Source organism: Haliotis asinina, chromosome 13 (assembly GCF_037392515.1).
Source record: "Haliotis asinina isolate JCU_RB_2024 chromosome 13, JCU_Hal_asi_v2, whole genome shotgun sequence".
Lineage (NCBI taxonomy): Eukaryota > Metazoa > Mollusca > Gastropoda > Lepetellida > Haliotidae > Haliotis > Haliotis asinina.
In genome coordinates this window covers 18,484,721-18,498,239 of record NC_090292.1, presented here as the reverse complement: position 1 = coordinate 18,498,239, position 13,519 = coordinate 18,484,721, and positions in this window count along the sequence as shown.

The window sequence follows — 13,519 nt, the reverse complement described above, 5'->3', positions numbered from 1 at the left end:
GACAAAACAAATCTCGCCATTACAAGCAACGAACAGACGGATGTCGGAAACTTTCAGAAATTGCAATGAACTGTAAGATCGGAATTTTCCTTTGTTTACATTTCAAATAAGCGCATCATTTCGTTCGTTTCACAGAGTTCGTTTTCACACCCATTATCTTTCGTTTCATTTTATCTAGACAGTTGGTTTTGGTGACAAAGACCTTTTGGAATTTGATTCTAAAGTATATGGGGAATTCATTTATCTGTTTGTCGCAGCTGAATATATATGATGTAAATTGGCGTCTAAATACCGGCCTCCGCGAAACGTCAATTCATAAACACGACCCAACATGGCGGAAAGTGCACCTGGGCATTCATTTAAGTGTATTTTCGAAAATATCCCAACCAATTCTGTGTTCAGAGTGAATGAGTTAATATTCAACAATGAAAAAGAGCATATATAAAATCCTGTCAACGAAGGACAGTAAAACAACTAGAATATCACAATTTCAATTAAAACTAGCATGGAAAGTTAAAACCAATAGCACTATTTAGGCAATACAATATATAAACAGACTATAGATCGCCAACAACAGAATCTGTGTTCAGAAACGTTAGTGATTCATGACAACCTAACATAAGTCATCATTAATGTGCCATTTTTGAAACTGAATATTCTGAGTAATAATCTGATTTTCACATTTCCAAGCACACAACAAATAATGCTGTGAATAACGAGTTCGTATTGTGTAAAAGATGGCGACATTTACGATGAAGGCTATTTTGGAAAGGTTATTTTTAGCACTTTAACTTTACTTAAGTATCAAGAAACGTGGGAATTCCGCCAGAATTCAAAACCATGAAGCATATTTGCGTGCGTGATATGTTCAGAACTTTATTGGATGAAATGAGGGTTGAAGGGGAAGGATCTCTGTGTCTCTGTGTGTGTGTGTATGTGTATGTGTATGTGTGTATCTGTGTGTGTGTGTGTGTGTATGTGTGTGTGTGTGTGACCCACGTTTTCGTAGCTCTCTCACCCCTAAGAAGGAGAATGAATGTCTCTCAGTCAGAAGTGAATGTGAATGTATGGTTAAGATCGTCTCTTAAAGCGCCCACCACATACTCGATAGATCTCCTTTAAAAACCTGTCATGCATGCGCAGTTCACTATCGGAATAGTCTAGAATGTTTAAAGCACCATATACTTCTTCTTGTCCTTGGTTCTTGATGGCACTATGAACTCGGCGTGCGGTTGAATGACCAATGCCATTTAGCCGATGTAAACAACACGGTTAACTATTTAGCGGCGGTCCGTAAGTGCGTTAACTCTGACGCCAAGATAACAGCTCCGTAAACGATAACCGGGTTTTGAGAAACGCTTTTAATACTTGGTTCATGTTAGCTTTAAGATGATTTAACCAGTGGTTAAAATATAACCGAGTTTTGAACAACCAGGCCCTGATTTACAATACTTGAAGGTGACATATCAATATTCAGGTTGACATGTATACTGTTTAACAATACAAGAAGTTGTGTCAGTCTTGAGATTGAAATTGTGTTTAGCACTGACTGACATGCTGGTCTTGACATTGAAATGGAGACTTACTGACATGTCAGTCTTGATGTTGAAACTGAAGTTGACTGACACGTCTAAGTTGTCTAAATGAATAATAAAAAACATTTCTGAGGCGTGAGATAAACTGTTTATTGATACCAGTTCTGAGACGTCAGTTAAACTGTCCAAATGTCTAACAATAACTGTTTTGAGACGTCGAGTAAACTGTCATACAGAAATGTAACATTTCTGAGACGTCTAGTAAACTGTCTAAAAGCAGTATGGATAGATTCAGTGGCAGGCAGTCAAACAGTTTTATCTCAGGATTATAAGCCAGATTGACACAGTGGGAATTTTGACGTATTGGGAATCAAATTAAATGCTCATTTAGAAAACCTATGGGTAATCAATACAAAGAAGAGACTCGAGAATGTAAAACGAATTTTATGTAATTGGAGAAGGCGTAATTTAACGTTGATTTGAAAAATAACCGTCGTAAAAATTTAGCTTTATCCACGATGGTCCACATCTTCTCATCGCTCCCTAATCCCCCAAAATAATTTATTACTGAATTGAACAGATTAGTTTTCAAGTTTATATGGAATGACAAAACTGACAAAATAAAACGAACTAATCTAGTGCGAACGTACGAAGAAAAACTGTCATGCTTGAAGAGATACACCTCTAAGTTCTAAGAAATATGATCCTGCCAGTTTCCCTTTGGAAAACCGATAACGATGTTAGTGAAATACTCATGCAACCACTATGGTTAAATCACCAGTGTAACCATTCAGTCTTGATCATTCATAACTGGATTAAATCTGGAGTAGTTTACATTGAAGATATTATAATGACCACGGTTTTCTAACTTTTGCAGAACTTACAAGAAAATCTGGCATCAAAGGAACTGTGCTTGACTTTAATCGTGCTATCCTTAGTATACCCGAATAGTGGAAATACGTTATACGGACAAGTTGAATAAACTGAAGTTGTCTGTGTGTTCTCCTTGGAACGATTTGTTAAAACCTAGTAAAGGCTCAAGGATATTTTATAATTTCATATCTGACTATAGCATTCCGAACGTGTGTCTCAAATGAAACTAAGTAAGTTGATGAATTTTTCACTGTATAGACAATCCACTAAAGATAGGAAACTCTTAGATTTTCAATATCATTTTTTACACAGAGCCATTTACACTAAGCGAGAGCTACTAAGAAGGAAATTGGTAGATAACGATCTATGTACATCATGTGGGTCAGCTAGCGAGGATATTTACCATGTATTTCTTGATTGCAATCGTCCAAATGTTTTGGGCAGGCTTTAACAAATTCATAACCCGGTTTCTTGGTAAAACGTACGAAACGCCTAACCACGATGTTCTATTTTGTTGCAGTGGAAATCATTTATTTAGCCACATAATTCTTTTAAAGCGGCACATTTTCATTATGAAAATAAGAGGATACAAACCCAGCTTCAGAGCATTATTAAAGGACGTTTATGAGACAGAGAAATTTATCGATAAGAAAAACGTCAACATGAAACACTTTTATATAAATTGTAACGTCATTGCTGCAATCGTGTAACGCAAAACGAACCTCTTGTATCATCTATGTATCAGCTGTACTGTTTAATCCAGACATTTCCAGTACGAAATACATGTATATCGTACTCTCTGCCTTCCTACTATGCAATTTGTTACATTATACTCTACCTATGCATCCTGTTAAACTGTAACCAAGTAAAGTGACCAAAATTTACTACCCAAAAACCAAAAACAAAAACAAAACAATAAAAAATTTTAACCCGCACTCTCAAAAATAAAAAAAATGAAAAAAAGAAAAAAAGCAAAAAAGCAAAACAAAACAAAACTAACTATCCAGTGATAACAGTTCTGAGAGTGAGTGAGTGAGTGAGTGAGTTTCGTTTTACGCCGCACTCAGCAATATTCCAGCTATATGGCGGTGGTCTGTAAATAATCGAGTCTGGACCAGACAATCCAGTGACCAACAACATGAGTATCGATCTGCACAATTGGGAACCGATGACATGTGTCAACCAAGTCAGCGAGCCTGACCACCCGATCCCGTTAGTCGCCTCTTACGACAAGCATAGTCGCTTTTTATGGCAAGCATGGGTTGCTGAAGGCCTATTCTACCCCGGGACCTTCACGGGTCAACAGTTCTGAGAAGTCGGGTAAGCTGTCTGTGTAATGTTAACAGTTCTTAGACTCAAGCAAACTAATTGTCTAATGATAGTTCTGAGACGTCAGTCTAAACAGTGACTTATTTGTCTATCCCGATGAGGGGCGGTTTGGTAGTCTAGTGGTTAAAGCGTTCGCTCTTCGCACCGACGACCCGGGTTCGATTCCTCAAATGGGTATAGTGTGTGAAATCCATTTCCAGTGCCACTCCGCCGTCATACTGCTGGAAATTGTGAAAATACTCAGTCACCATCTTGATGATGAAACTGAATGTGAGAGATGTGATCTGTCAGTCATGAAGTTAAAATATAAACCACGTAAAAGTTAATGTCATCAATGCCTTAGCCGGATTCTGGTCAATAATTACATGGCGTCAGGTCACGGGGAGCCCTTCAACTATTTCGCCACTACGTCAAGAACATGTCATGACTTCTCCATGGATCACGTGTCAGTGATTCGGTTGTTACCCTAGCAACCGTTTATCGTGTTTCATATGTTCCAGGCGGACTACATAAAGGTGCGAAGCAAATGAAGATGTCATGTTTCTTCCCCAAACGGATTAGCCCATCTTCCATGTGACTAAATGTGTAAGAAGACGATCCGTCGGCCTTCACCTTTAATGGTTGTCAAGACGACCAGTGAGTTCTACAAGTGGTAGGCTTGGAGTCAGTATGCTGTGTCTGAGTGGGGTATTCATGCTTAACTGAATGTATGCAATGTTCAGCTGGTATCAAATAAACTGAATGTATGCACTATGTACATGATATCAAGTTAAATGAGTGTATGCAGTTAGCTGGTTAACTGAATTTATAACCCACGTGGTCAACGTATCGGTAGTTGCACACTAATCTCTTACGTCACATGAGTGTCATATCGCCTTGACCTGTGTCTTATAAACGTTTCCAACAGTGATGTTAAATAAGTGAAGAAACTGTAAACCCAGAAAAGGGATGCTATGGAGTAGTATGCTGTAGGAAGCTGATCGAGGCGATGACAACTGACACGCATCGTGACGTCGGTTACCAAGGCAGCAGACGTAGTGACGTCATGCAAAAGTGTAGAACTCTACAACATTTTTTTGCAAAGTTTTGTTTTTCTGAAACCTGCTTTCGGTTCGACACATAAAGATAAAAAACATATGCTATTTTGTAATTTTGATGCATGTAGAACGTGGGTAATAAATAAAACACAACATTCGTCTCACTACGTACGAAGTGTACGAAACTCGTGACCTTCGTATGAGACCTCGTGTAGTATTCTGTATGCATGCAATGTGTTGCTGGTGTCAACTCAAAGAATGTATGCAATATGTATGTAGTATTAGTAAAAAAAACTTTACTGAATGTATGCAATGTGCAGCTGGTATCAACTTAACTGAATGAAGACAATGTGTAGCTGGTACCAGCTTACCTGAACATATGCAGTGTGCACCTGGTATCAACTCTAATGAAATTAGCCATTATGTACTAGGTGTCAACGTAACTGAATGTATGCAATATGGATTAAGTATCAATAACAACACTTAACCGAATGTATGCAACATATAGCTTGTAACAGCTTAACTGAATGTATGCAACATATAGCTTGTAACAGCTTAACTGAATGTATGCAACATATAGCTTGTAACCGCTTAACTGAATGTATGCAACATATAGCTTGTAACAGCTTAACTGAATGTATGCAACATATAGCTTGTAACAGCTTAACTGAATGTATGCAACATATAGCTTGTAACAGCTTAACTGAATGTATGCAACATATAGCTTGTAACAGCTTAACTGAACGTATGCAACATATAGCTTGTAACAGCTTAACTGAACGTATGCAACATATAGCTTGTAACAGCTTAACTGAACGTATGCAACATATAGCTTGTAACAGCTTAACTGGACGTATGCAACATTTAGCTTGTAACAGCTTAACTGAATGTATGCAACATATAGCTTGTAACAGCTTAACTGAATGTATGCAACATATAGCTTGTAACAGCTTAACTGAATGTATTAAATATGTAGCTGATATCAATGAATGAATGGATGAATGAAATATGTAGCTGGTTTCAGCTTACATGATTATATGCAATACATAGCTGCTATTGACTTCACTGGTTGCACTTAATGTGTAGCTCGTGTCAACTTCAGTGCACGTATGCGTTATGCAGTTCATATCAGCTTAACTGAATGTATGGCATATGTAGCTGGTAACAACCTATATGAATCTAACAGATATGTAGCTTGAATAAACTAATTGAATGTGGGCAATAAATCGCTTGAATCAAGAAAATGAATGTATGGAAAATGTAGCTAGTTATGCGTTAACTCAATGCCGACAGCATGCAGCTAGTATCAGCTCAACTGAATGTATGTACTGTGTAGCTGGTATCAAGGAAACTGAATATGTCCAAAATGTAGCTGGCATCAATTAAACTGAATGTGTGCAATATATAGCTAGTATAACATTTGAATGTATGCAATATGTAGCTGGTATCAAGTAAAATTAATGTCTCCAGAATATAACTGCTGTCAAATAAACTAAATGTATGCAATATGTAGCCGCAATTAAGTAAACGAAATATGTAGATATATAGGTGGTGTCAAATAAACTGAATGTATGCAATATGTAGCTTGTATCAACTTAACTGAATGTATCCAATATATAGCTTGTTAACTAAATGCATGCAGTATGGAAATCGATTACTTTAACTGAATGTTTGCAGTCTGTAGCAACATGCAGCTGGTATTACCTTAGCTGAAAGTGTGCAATATATAATTTTATTAACTTATTACTGTATTGCTGCTGAAGAAGTAATGATTGTGTTTGAAACTGAGCAAATAGTGACGCCTCATCCTGTTTCAATGGACGTGAAGGAACCGGAGGAGGTTGAGCAGATTCCTTTTAATGACATGTTCCACAACAACGTGATCGGCCTACAGTGTATATTTAATATGTTTTATATTGATGTTCATAATAAACTTACACCAATGCTTCTAGGTGCGACGTCTAGTCGGGTCCGTGTGGTGAATTTTGGTGTGGAGTATGTTCGACCACAGCTCATCTCTACTACAGGGTGTAGTTGGAATGTTGTACACCACGGAGTAAAGAAACCAGTGAGTGAGTTTAGTTTTACACCAGTTTTAGCAATATTGGAGCAATATCATGGTGGACTTCAAACATTGTACCCATGTGGGGAATCAAACTGGCTCCCTCGGTGTGATGAGCGAACGCTTTAACCACTTAGTTACCCAACCGTTCCTGACTCTCCGGTCGCCATGTTGTCAGTCTTAACCCCCTGGGTAACAGATGCATCCTTGTCCTACCTCTATCAGACCTCACTTCGAAGTGCAATATGATACAACCAAAAAGTATGATAACACCCTAAATTTGTTATGGTCATACATACAACTTAAACGTGGAGAGGTCATTTATACCACAAGGTAAATGCAACGTTTGGTGTGCTTAATGTTATAACATACAGTGTAACAACTGATTCAGTATTCGATTAGGTTGAGTGAAACGAAAACATTCATTGAGATTGAGTGAAATGAAATATTCGGTGAGGTTGAGTAAAATGAAACATTCAGTTAGGTTGAGTGAAATGAAACATTTGTTGAGGTTGAGTGAAATGAAATATTCGGTGAGGTTGAGTGAAATGAAACATTCGTTGAGGTTGAGTGAAATGAAACATTCGCTGAGGTTGAGTGAAATGAAACATTTCTTGGGTTTGAGTGAAATGAAACATTCAGTTAGGTTGAATGAAATGCAACATTCGTTGAGGTTGAGTGAAATGAAATATTCGGTGAGGTTGAGTGAAATGAAATATTCGGTGAGGTTGAGTGAAATGAAACATTCGGTGAGGTTGAGTGAAATGAAACATTCCTTGGGTTTGAGTGAAATGAAACATTCAGTTAGGTTGAGTGAAATGAAACATTCGGTTAGGTTAAGTGAAAAGAAACATTCGTTGAGGTTGAGTGAAATGAAATATTGTTTGGGGTTGAGTGAAATGAAACATTCCTTTTAGTTTGAGTGAAATGAAATGTTCAGCACAATGAAAACCAAGGGTGCTGAAAGACAAGAGCATCCTTTTTTATTCCAACTTCCAAACATAACAAACCAGTGACCGAATTTCCGTGATGCCTTGACTGACACAAAGACGCTGAACGACGATGGTAATTATTTCTGGTTCCTCTCTTACTTAGTGAAAACGACTAAAACATATAGCTATACACAGATAATGAGGGTCATTCTCATAAGCTACATCTCATAATTATGTAGCAAAATCCTGTGTACCCTTGTCAGCGACGCTGACATCTTGTAATAAAACGCAAAACCGTGTTCTGAAGTGATGTCATACGTCAACATTGTTGCACATAGTCAGCCCCTCCCTCCCACGCTCCCACAGTGCAGCAAAGTTATGTTCGCTGCCTTACTTCTTCTCAGTGTTTCATTTAGTGTGCATACGCCCTTGTGATACAAACAAATGACGCGATTTCGAACTATGACCGTTTGTTAAACAACTATTATTAAGCTGACTAAAATTCTGAGGTTTAAATGTTCAGTTGGCAAAGAAAAATTATGAGGATTCGCCACCTTAATTTCACTTTATTCGATTTACACTTTAGTTAACGTGAAATTCATCGGTACGTTTTTACTGCAAACATAAAACAGTTTAAAAGAAATACGTCGGCTTTCAGTCCAAGTCTGCTTATCTCACACAATACAAACACTTAAATACTGTATTAAGTGGAATGATATGCATTTGTACACAATATATGTCATTTGTTCAATGTTTCCAATCTACTTTATTGACATGCTGACACTCCTTTGACAAACCCGTCAGTTGCTATAACTCAAAGTCTGTGCTTTATATATTGATACACATTCAGTGATAAGCTACAAAACAGGTTGAGTATGTATAGGTGAGAGTGACCCAGGGTATAAATAGCATAGAGACTGGCATTGCTCACATGGAATCTGCAATACTACACGAGAGAGGAAGCGTGATCGGCCTGGAAAATGTCCAAGAAGTGCACCAAAAGTGCCAAGATGTAAACAAAGTTGTAAATTATCCGTTTTTGTCAGCACGCTAGATAAATTATACAGTCAGCTCTCGTCTATCCGACACTCAATAATCCAAGAATCACGTTAATCCAACTAGAAATAAGTGATCCATTTACGACAGTTATAATCACTCTCGTTAATCCGACATTCTCTCATTAAGACTCCGACATACCAATCTCGTTAGATTTCAAAATACATTGTAAAAACATTTTGTAATCTGACAATCAACACAGCCAGTGAGATAAACCGACCGTGGTAATTAACGTGTGCCTTACTGGTTGCTTGACACTTACGTCGGTGATACATACTTGAGTACGAATGTGAATGAGTTATGATCTGCAGTCATGGTAGTAAGTAGTGATGATGATGTGCAGTCATGGTAGTAAGAAGTGTTCATGATGTGCAGTCATGGTAGTAAGTAGTGATGATGATCTGCAGTCATGGTAGTAAGTAGTGATGATGATGTGCAGTCATGGTAGTAAGAAGTGTTCATGATGTGCAGTCATGGTAGTAAGTAGTGTTCATGATGTGCAGTCATGGTAGTAAGTAGTGATGATGATGTGCAGTCATGGTAGTAAGAAGTGATCAGGATGTGCAGTCATGGTAGTAAGTAGTGATGATGATGTGCAGTCATGGTAGTAAGTAGTGATGATGGAATGTGGATGTGAATGAGTGAGTGAGTGAGTTGGCCTTTACCACGTGTTTAAACAAAGTCAGGGCAGGGGACACCACAGATCGACTTCACACATTGTACTCGGCTGGGAAATCAAATCCAGGTGGTCGACGTGACGAGGAAACGTTTGAAACCAAGGCTACAATATCACCCCTTGAGATATGTAATAATGATTATTAGTGGTGACAGTATAATGTGGCTGTCATAACACCTAGTGATGATAACATGCATCATTGTGTGTGCCGTTGATGATGTGATATAGTAACGTAGGTATGTGAGAATGATATGAAATGATGATGGCATTTAGTGATGATGGCGTGTAGTGATGACTGCAAGTAGTGATTATATGCAGTGATTATGGTATGTTCTCTGATAAAGCTTTGTAGTGATAATGGTATGTAGTGATGAGGGTGTGTAGTGATGACTGCAAGTAGTGATCATATGCAGTGATTACGGTATGTTCTCTGATAAAGGTTTGCAGTGATAATGGTATGTTGTGATGATGGTATTTCGTGATGAGGGTGTGTAGTGATGACTGCAAGTAGTGATTATATGTAGTGATTATGATATATTCTGTGATGAATGTTTGTAGTGATGATGGTATGTAGTTATGACGATATGTAGTGATGACAGAATTTAGTAATGGTGGTGTGTAGTGATGAGTGCAAGAAGTGACTATATGCAGTGATTACGGTATGTAGTGATGATGGTATACACTGATGATAGAATATATTGATGATAGTATGTAGTCATGATAGTATGTAGATAAGATTATATGTAGTGATGATTGTTTGTAGAGACGATGGTATGAAGTGATGATGGTATGTAGTGATCATAGTATGCTCATAATAATATGTAGAGATGATAGTATGTTCTGTGCTGATCGTATGTAATGATGCTGGTATGTAGTAAAGAAAATATACACTGTCATTATTGTATGTAGTGATGATGGTTTGCAGCGATTATGGTATATGGTGATGGGGGTATGTTGTGATGATAGCATACTCTGTGATGATGGTATGTAGTGATCATGGTATTTAGTGATGGCTTTATGTAGAGTTGATGATATGTAGTGATTATACCCATATCACTTGTTCACTGTACATCGGAGACTGAGAATATCAGGTCCACGAGTCAGACGCACAAGCGGGCATAGGAAAGGCAAAACAGGTTTTAGTTCTTCAATTTCGCTCATCTCGACATTCAGATTAATACCGTGGATAACCTCGCGACCTCATGATTGATTCAGACTCGTAAGTGGTAGCACAATGTTCACCAAGGGCTGTAATTTGCATAATTTTGGGGGCAGCCTCAACGGTTTTTGTTGTAGCACTAACATCTCCACTGACCATCCTCTTAACACTGACTATTTCAGTAGTAACCTTAGCCAATGCTCTCGCCAAGGCCCGCTGGGTCATCAGTTGACAAAGAGTTGTAGAAACGTCATCATCAACATCTGCCTTAATGATGACAGTGGTTCACTTTACCCGAAATGGCTCATCTTAAATATGGGTAAGATCAGACCATGCAGGATTAGCAGCAGGTGGTTTCTTCACAACACAAACTTTCTTAGAAGTACCAACTAGAATGCGGCCGATTCGCTGCCTCCCAGAGATACCACTTTGAAGTAACCTTCAAAGTTCATGCTGTTTTCAGCAATTGCAGAGGAAAAACCCACGAAAATGAATTCAAGTAAAGTTTCAATACAATTGCGTGGAGAAACACGTGTAAACAAAAAAAAAGGAACCACAAACAAGTATGCTAGGATACTGTTCAGTTTGCCCACAAGCAAAGCATGTCCGCACATGACGGCAGTCAAGCAGACAATCCTCCCTCATGATTTGTTGTTAGGAACCTCACACTTTCGAATGTTTACCTAACCCTTTACGATGACCATGGCTTTCACCACTCGCTCATCCATACACATGCACAACACAACTGTACATCGGTTCTTCTCGTTCTCTGTATGTATGTATGTATGTATGTATGTGTGTGTGTGTGTGTGTGTGTGTGTGTGTGTGTGTGTGTGTGTGTGTGTGTGTGTGTGTGTGTGTGTGTGTGTGTGTGTGTGTGTGTGTGTGTATGTATGTATGTATGGGTAGATTTGGGTATACACTCATCAGCTATGTTATTCAGTTCATCAGAGAAATCCTTTGTTGCATCTAGAACCTCTACACAGAATTGAGGTTTATGTCTGTTACAACATAAGAGCTGACTTTTTAGCCAAGAAGATGGGGTAATATCAATAGGGTTCACAGGTTCAATACTGATGGAAAATGACCGACTGCACAAAGGTCAAAGTGGACTAACCAACCCAATTAACTGAATTGGTGTGAGTCTGTAATTGATAAATCAAGTGCTCAATACGTTCCTATGGCAGGATGTAAATACGTCGTCGTCATCATATATGCAAAAATCATTACCTAAACAGAAGTCTTCCAATAGTTTACCATTACGATTAGTAGTTCCACCACCTCAGAGTGGGCTGTGGCCATTTACGCCCCAACACCCCCGACCCCGACCCCCACCCCATAATAATGGTGGGGTTTGGTAGGTGGACACAAAAAGTTTTAGCATTAGTCTTCTGGAAGGTTGAAGATGGTGCCATATACATAGGATATAATATAAATGCTAAATGTAAATCGCAATGCAACTGCTTGTAGCAAGTGTAATATGGCTATGGATAACTTTGTGTTTAACTGCCATGGAAGATCCTTCAGTAGGACTTCCTCCAGCAAAACAATGTGCCCAAGTGTTACTTTGGGCCTTCTCCTTCACCGATTTGTCCCCCACTGAACATCTATCGGGTACTCGTGATCGACGCTTGTGTCAGCCTAATCCACCACCTCAGGCACTACAGGTTCTGCGCACAGCACTTCACCGCGTTCTCCAGACAACATTCGGCATATCCTTTCTTCTTCAGCAAAGGTGCTATCGATGCTTGTGTCGTTCAGCGCAATCCACCACCCCAGACACTACAGGTTCTGCTCACAGCACTTCATTGAGTTCTCCAGACAACATTCGGCATATCCTTTCTTCTTCAGCAAAGGTGCTATGGATGCTTGTGTCGTTCAGCGCAATCCACCACCCCAGACACTACAGGTTCTGCTCACAGCACTTCATTGAGTTCTCCAGACAACATTCGGCATATCCTTTCTTCTTCAGCAAAGGTGCTATCGATGCTTGTGTCGTTCAGCGCAATCCACCACCCCAGACACTACAGGTTCTGCTCACAGCACTTCATTGAGTTCTCCAGACAACATTCGGCATATCCTTTCTTCTTCAGCAAAGGTGCTATCGATGCTTGTGTCGTTCAGCGCAATCCACCACCCCAGACACTACAGGTTCTGCTCACAGCACTTCATTGAGTTCTCCAGACAACATTCGGCATATCCTTTCTTCTTCAGCAAAGGTGCTATCGATGCTTGTGTCGTTCAGCGCAATCCACCACCCCAGACACTACAGGTTCTGCGCACAGCACTTCATTGAGTTCTCCAGACAACATTCGGCATATCCTTTCTTCTTCAGCAAAGGTGCTAGTGATGCTCATGGTTGTTATAATAGATTTTGAGAATTTACTGTGACTAACCTTATTAGCCCTTTGTATTTATACCAAACACCTTTTGGATTAGACATGTTTTTGAAATTTGTAAAGTGGTGATTTAGCTGTAATTGAGCAGTGATATCACACTTGAATCAGTTATAAGCACACAGTAACTAACTAATCAGAGAGTCAAATTTCCCTTTTTTGAGGAGTAAATTTTGTTTGTGTAGGGTGAGTGAGCGAGTGAGTGGCCGTTTTGAACATTTGTCTCAAATTTACGACATAATCTTTACACGGTTGACCCTGGACTTATACAGGGATCTTGTTAGTACAACGGGCGGTTTGATGTAGGATAGAAGTATAATTTCAAAGTATGCTGCTCACGACCCCATAGATCGATTACAGTGATTGATTGTTTCTTGGAGTACCTTAAGATACTTCCAACAGAATACCATGGAGGTTACTGAAACGCCCAAGCTATCAAGCCAGGTTTCCCTGAAAGGGAGATC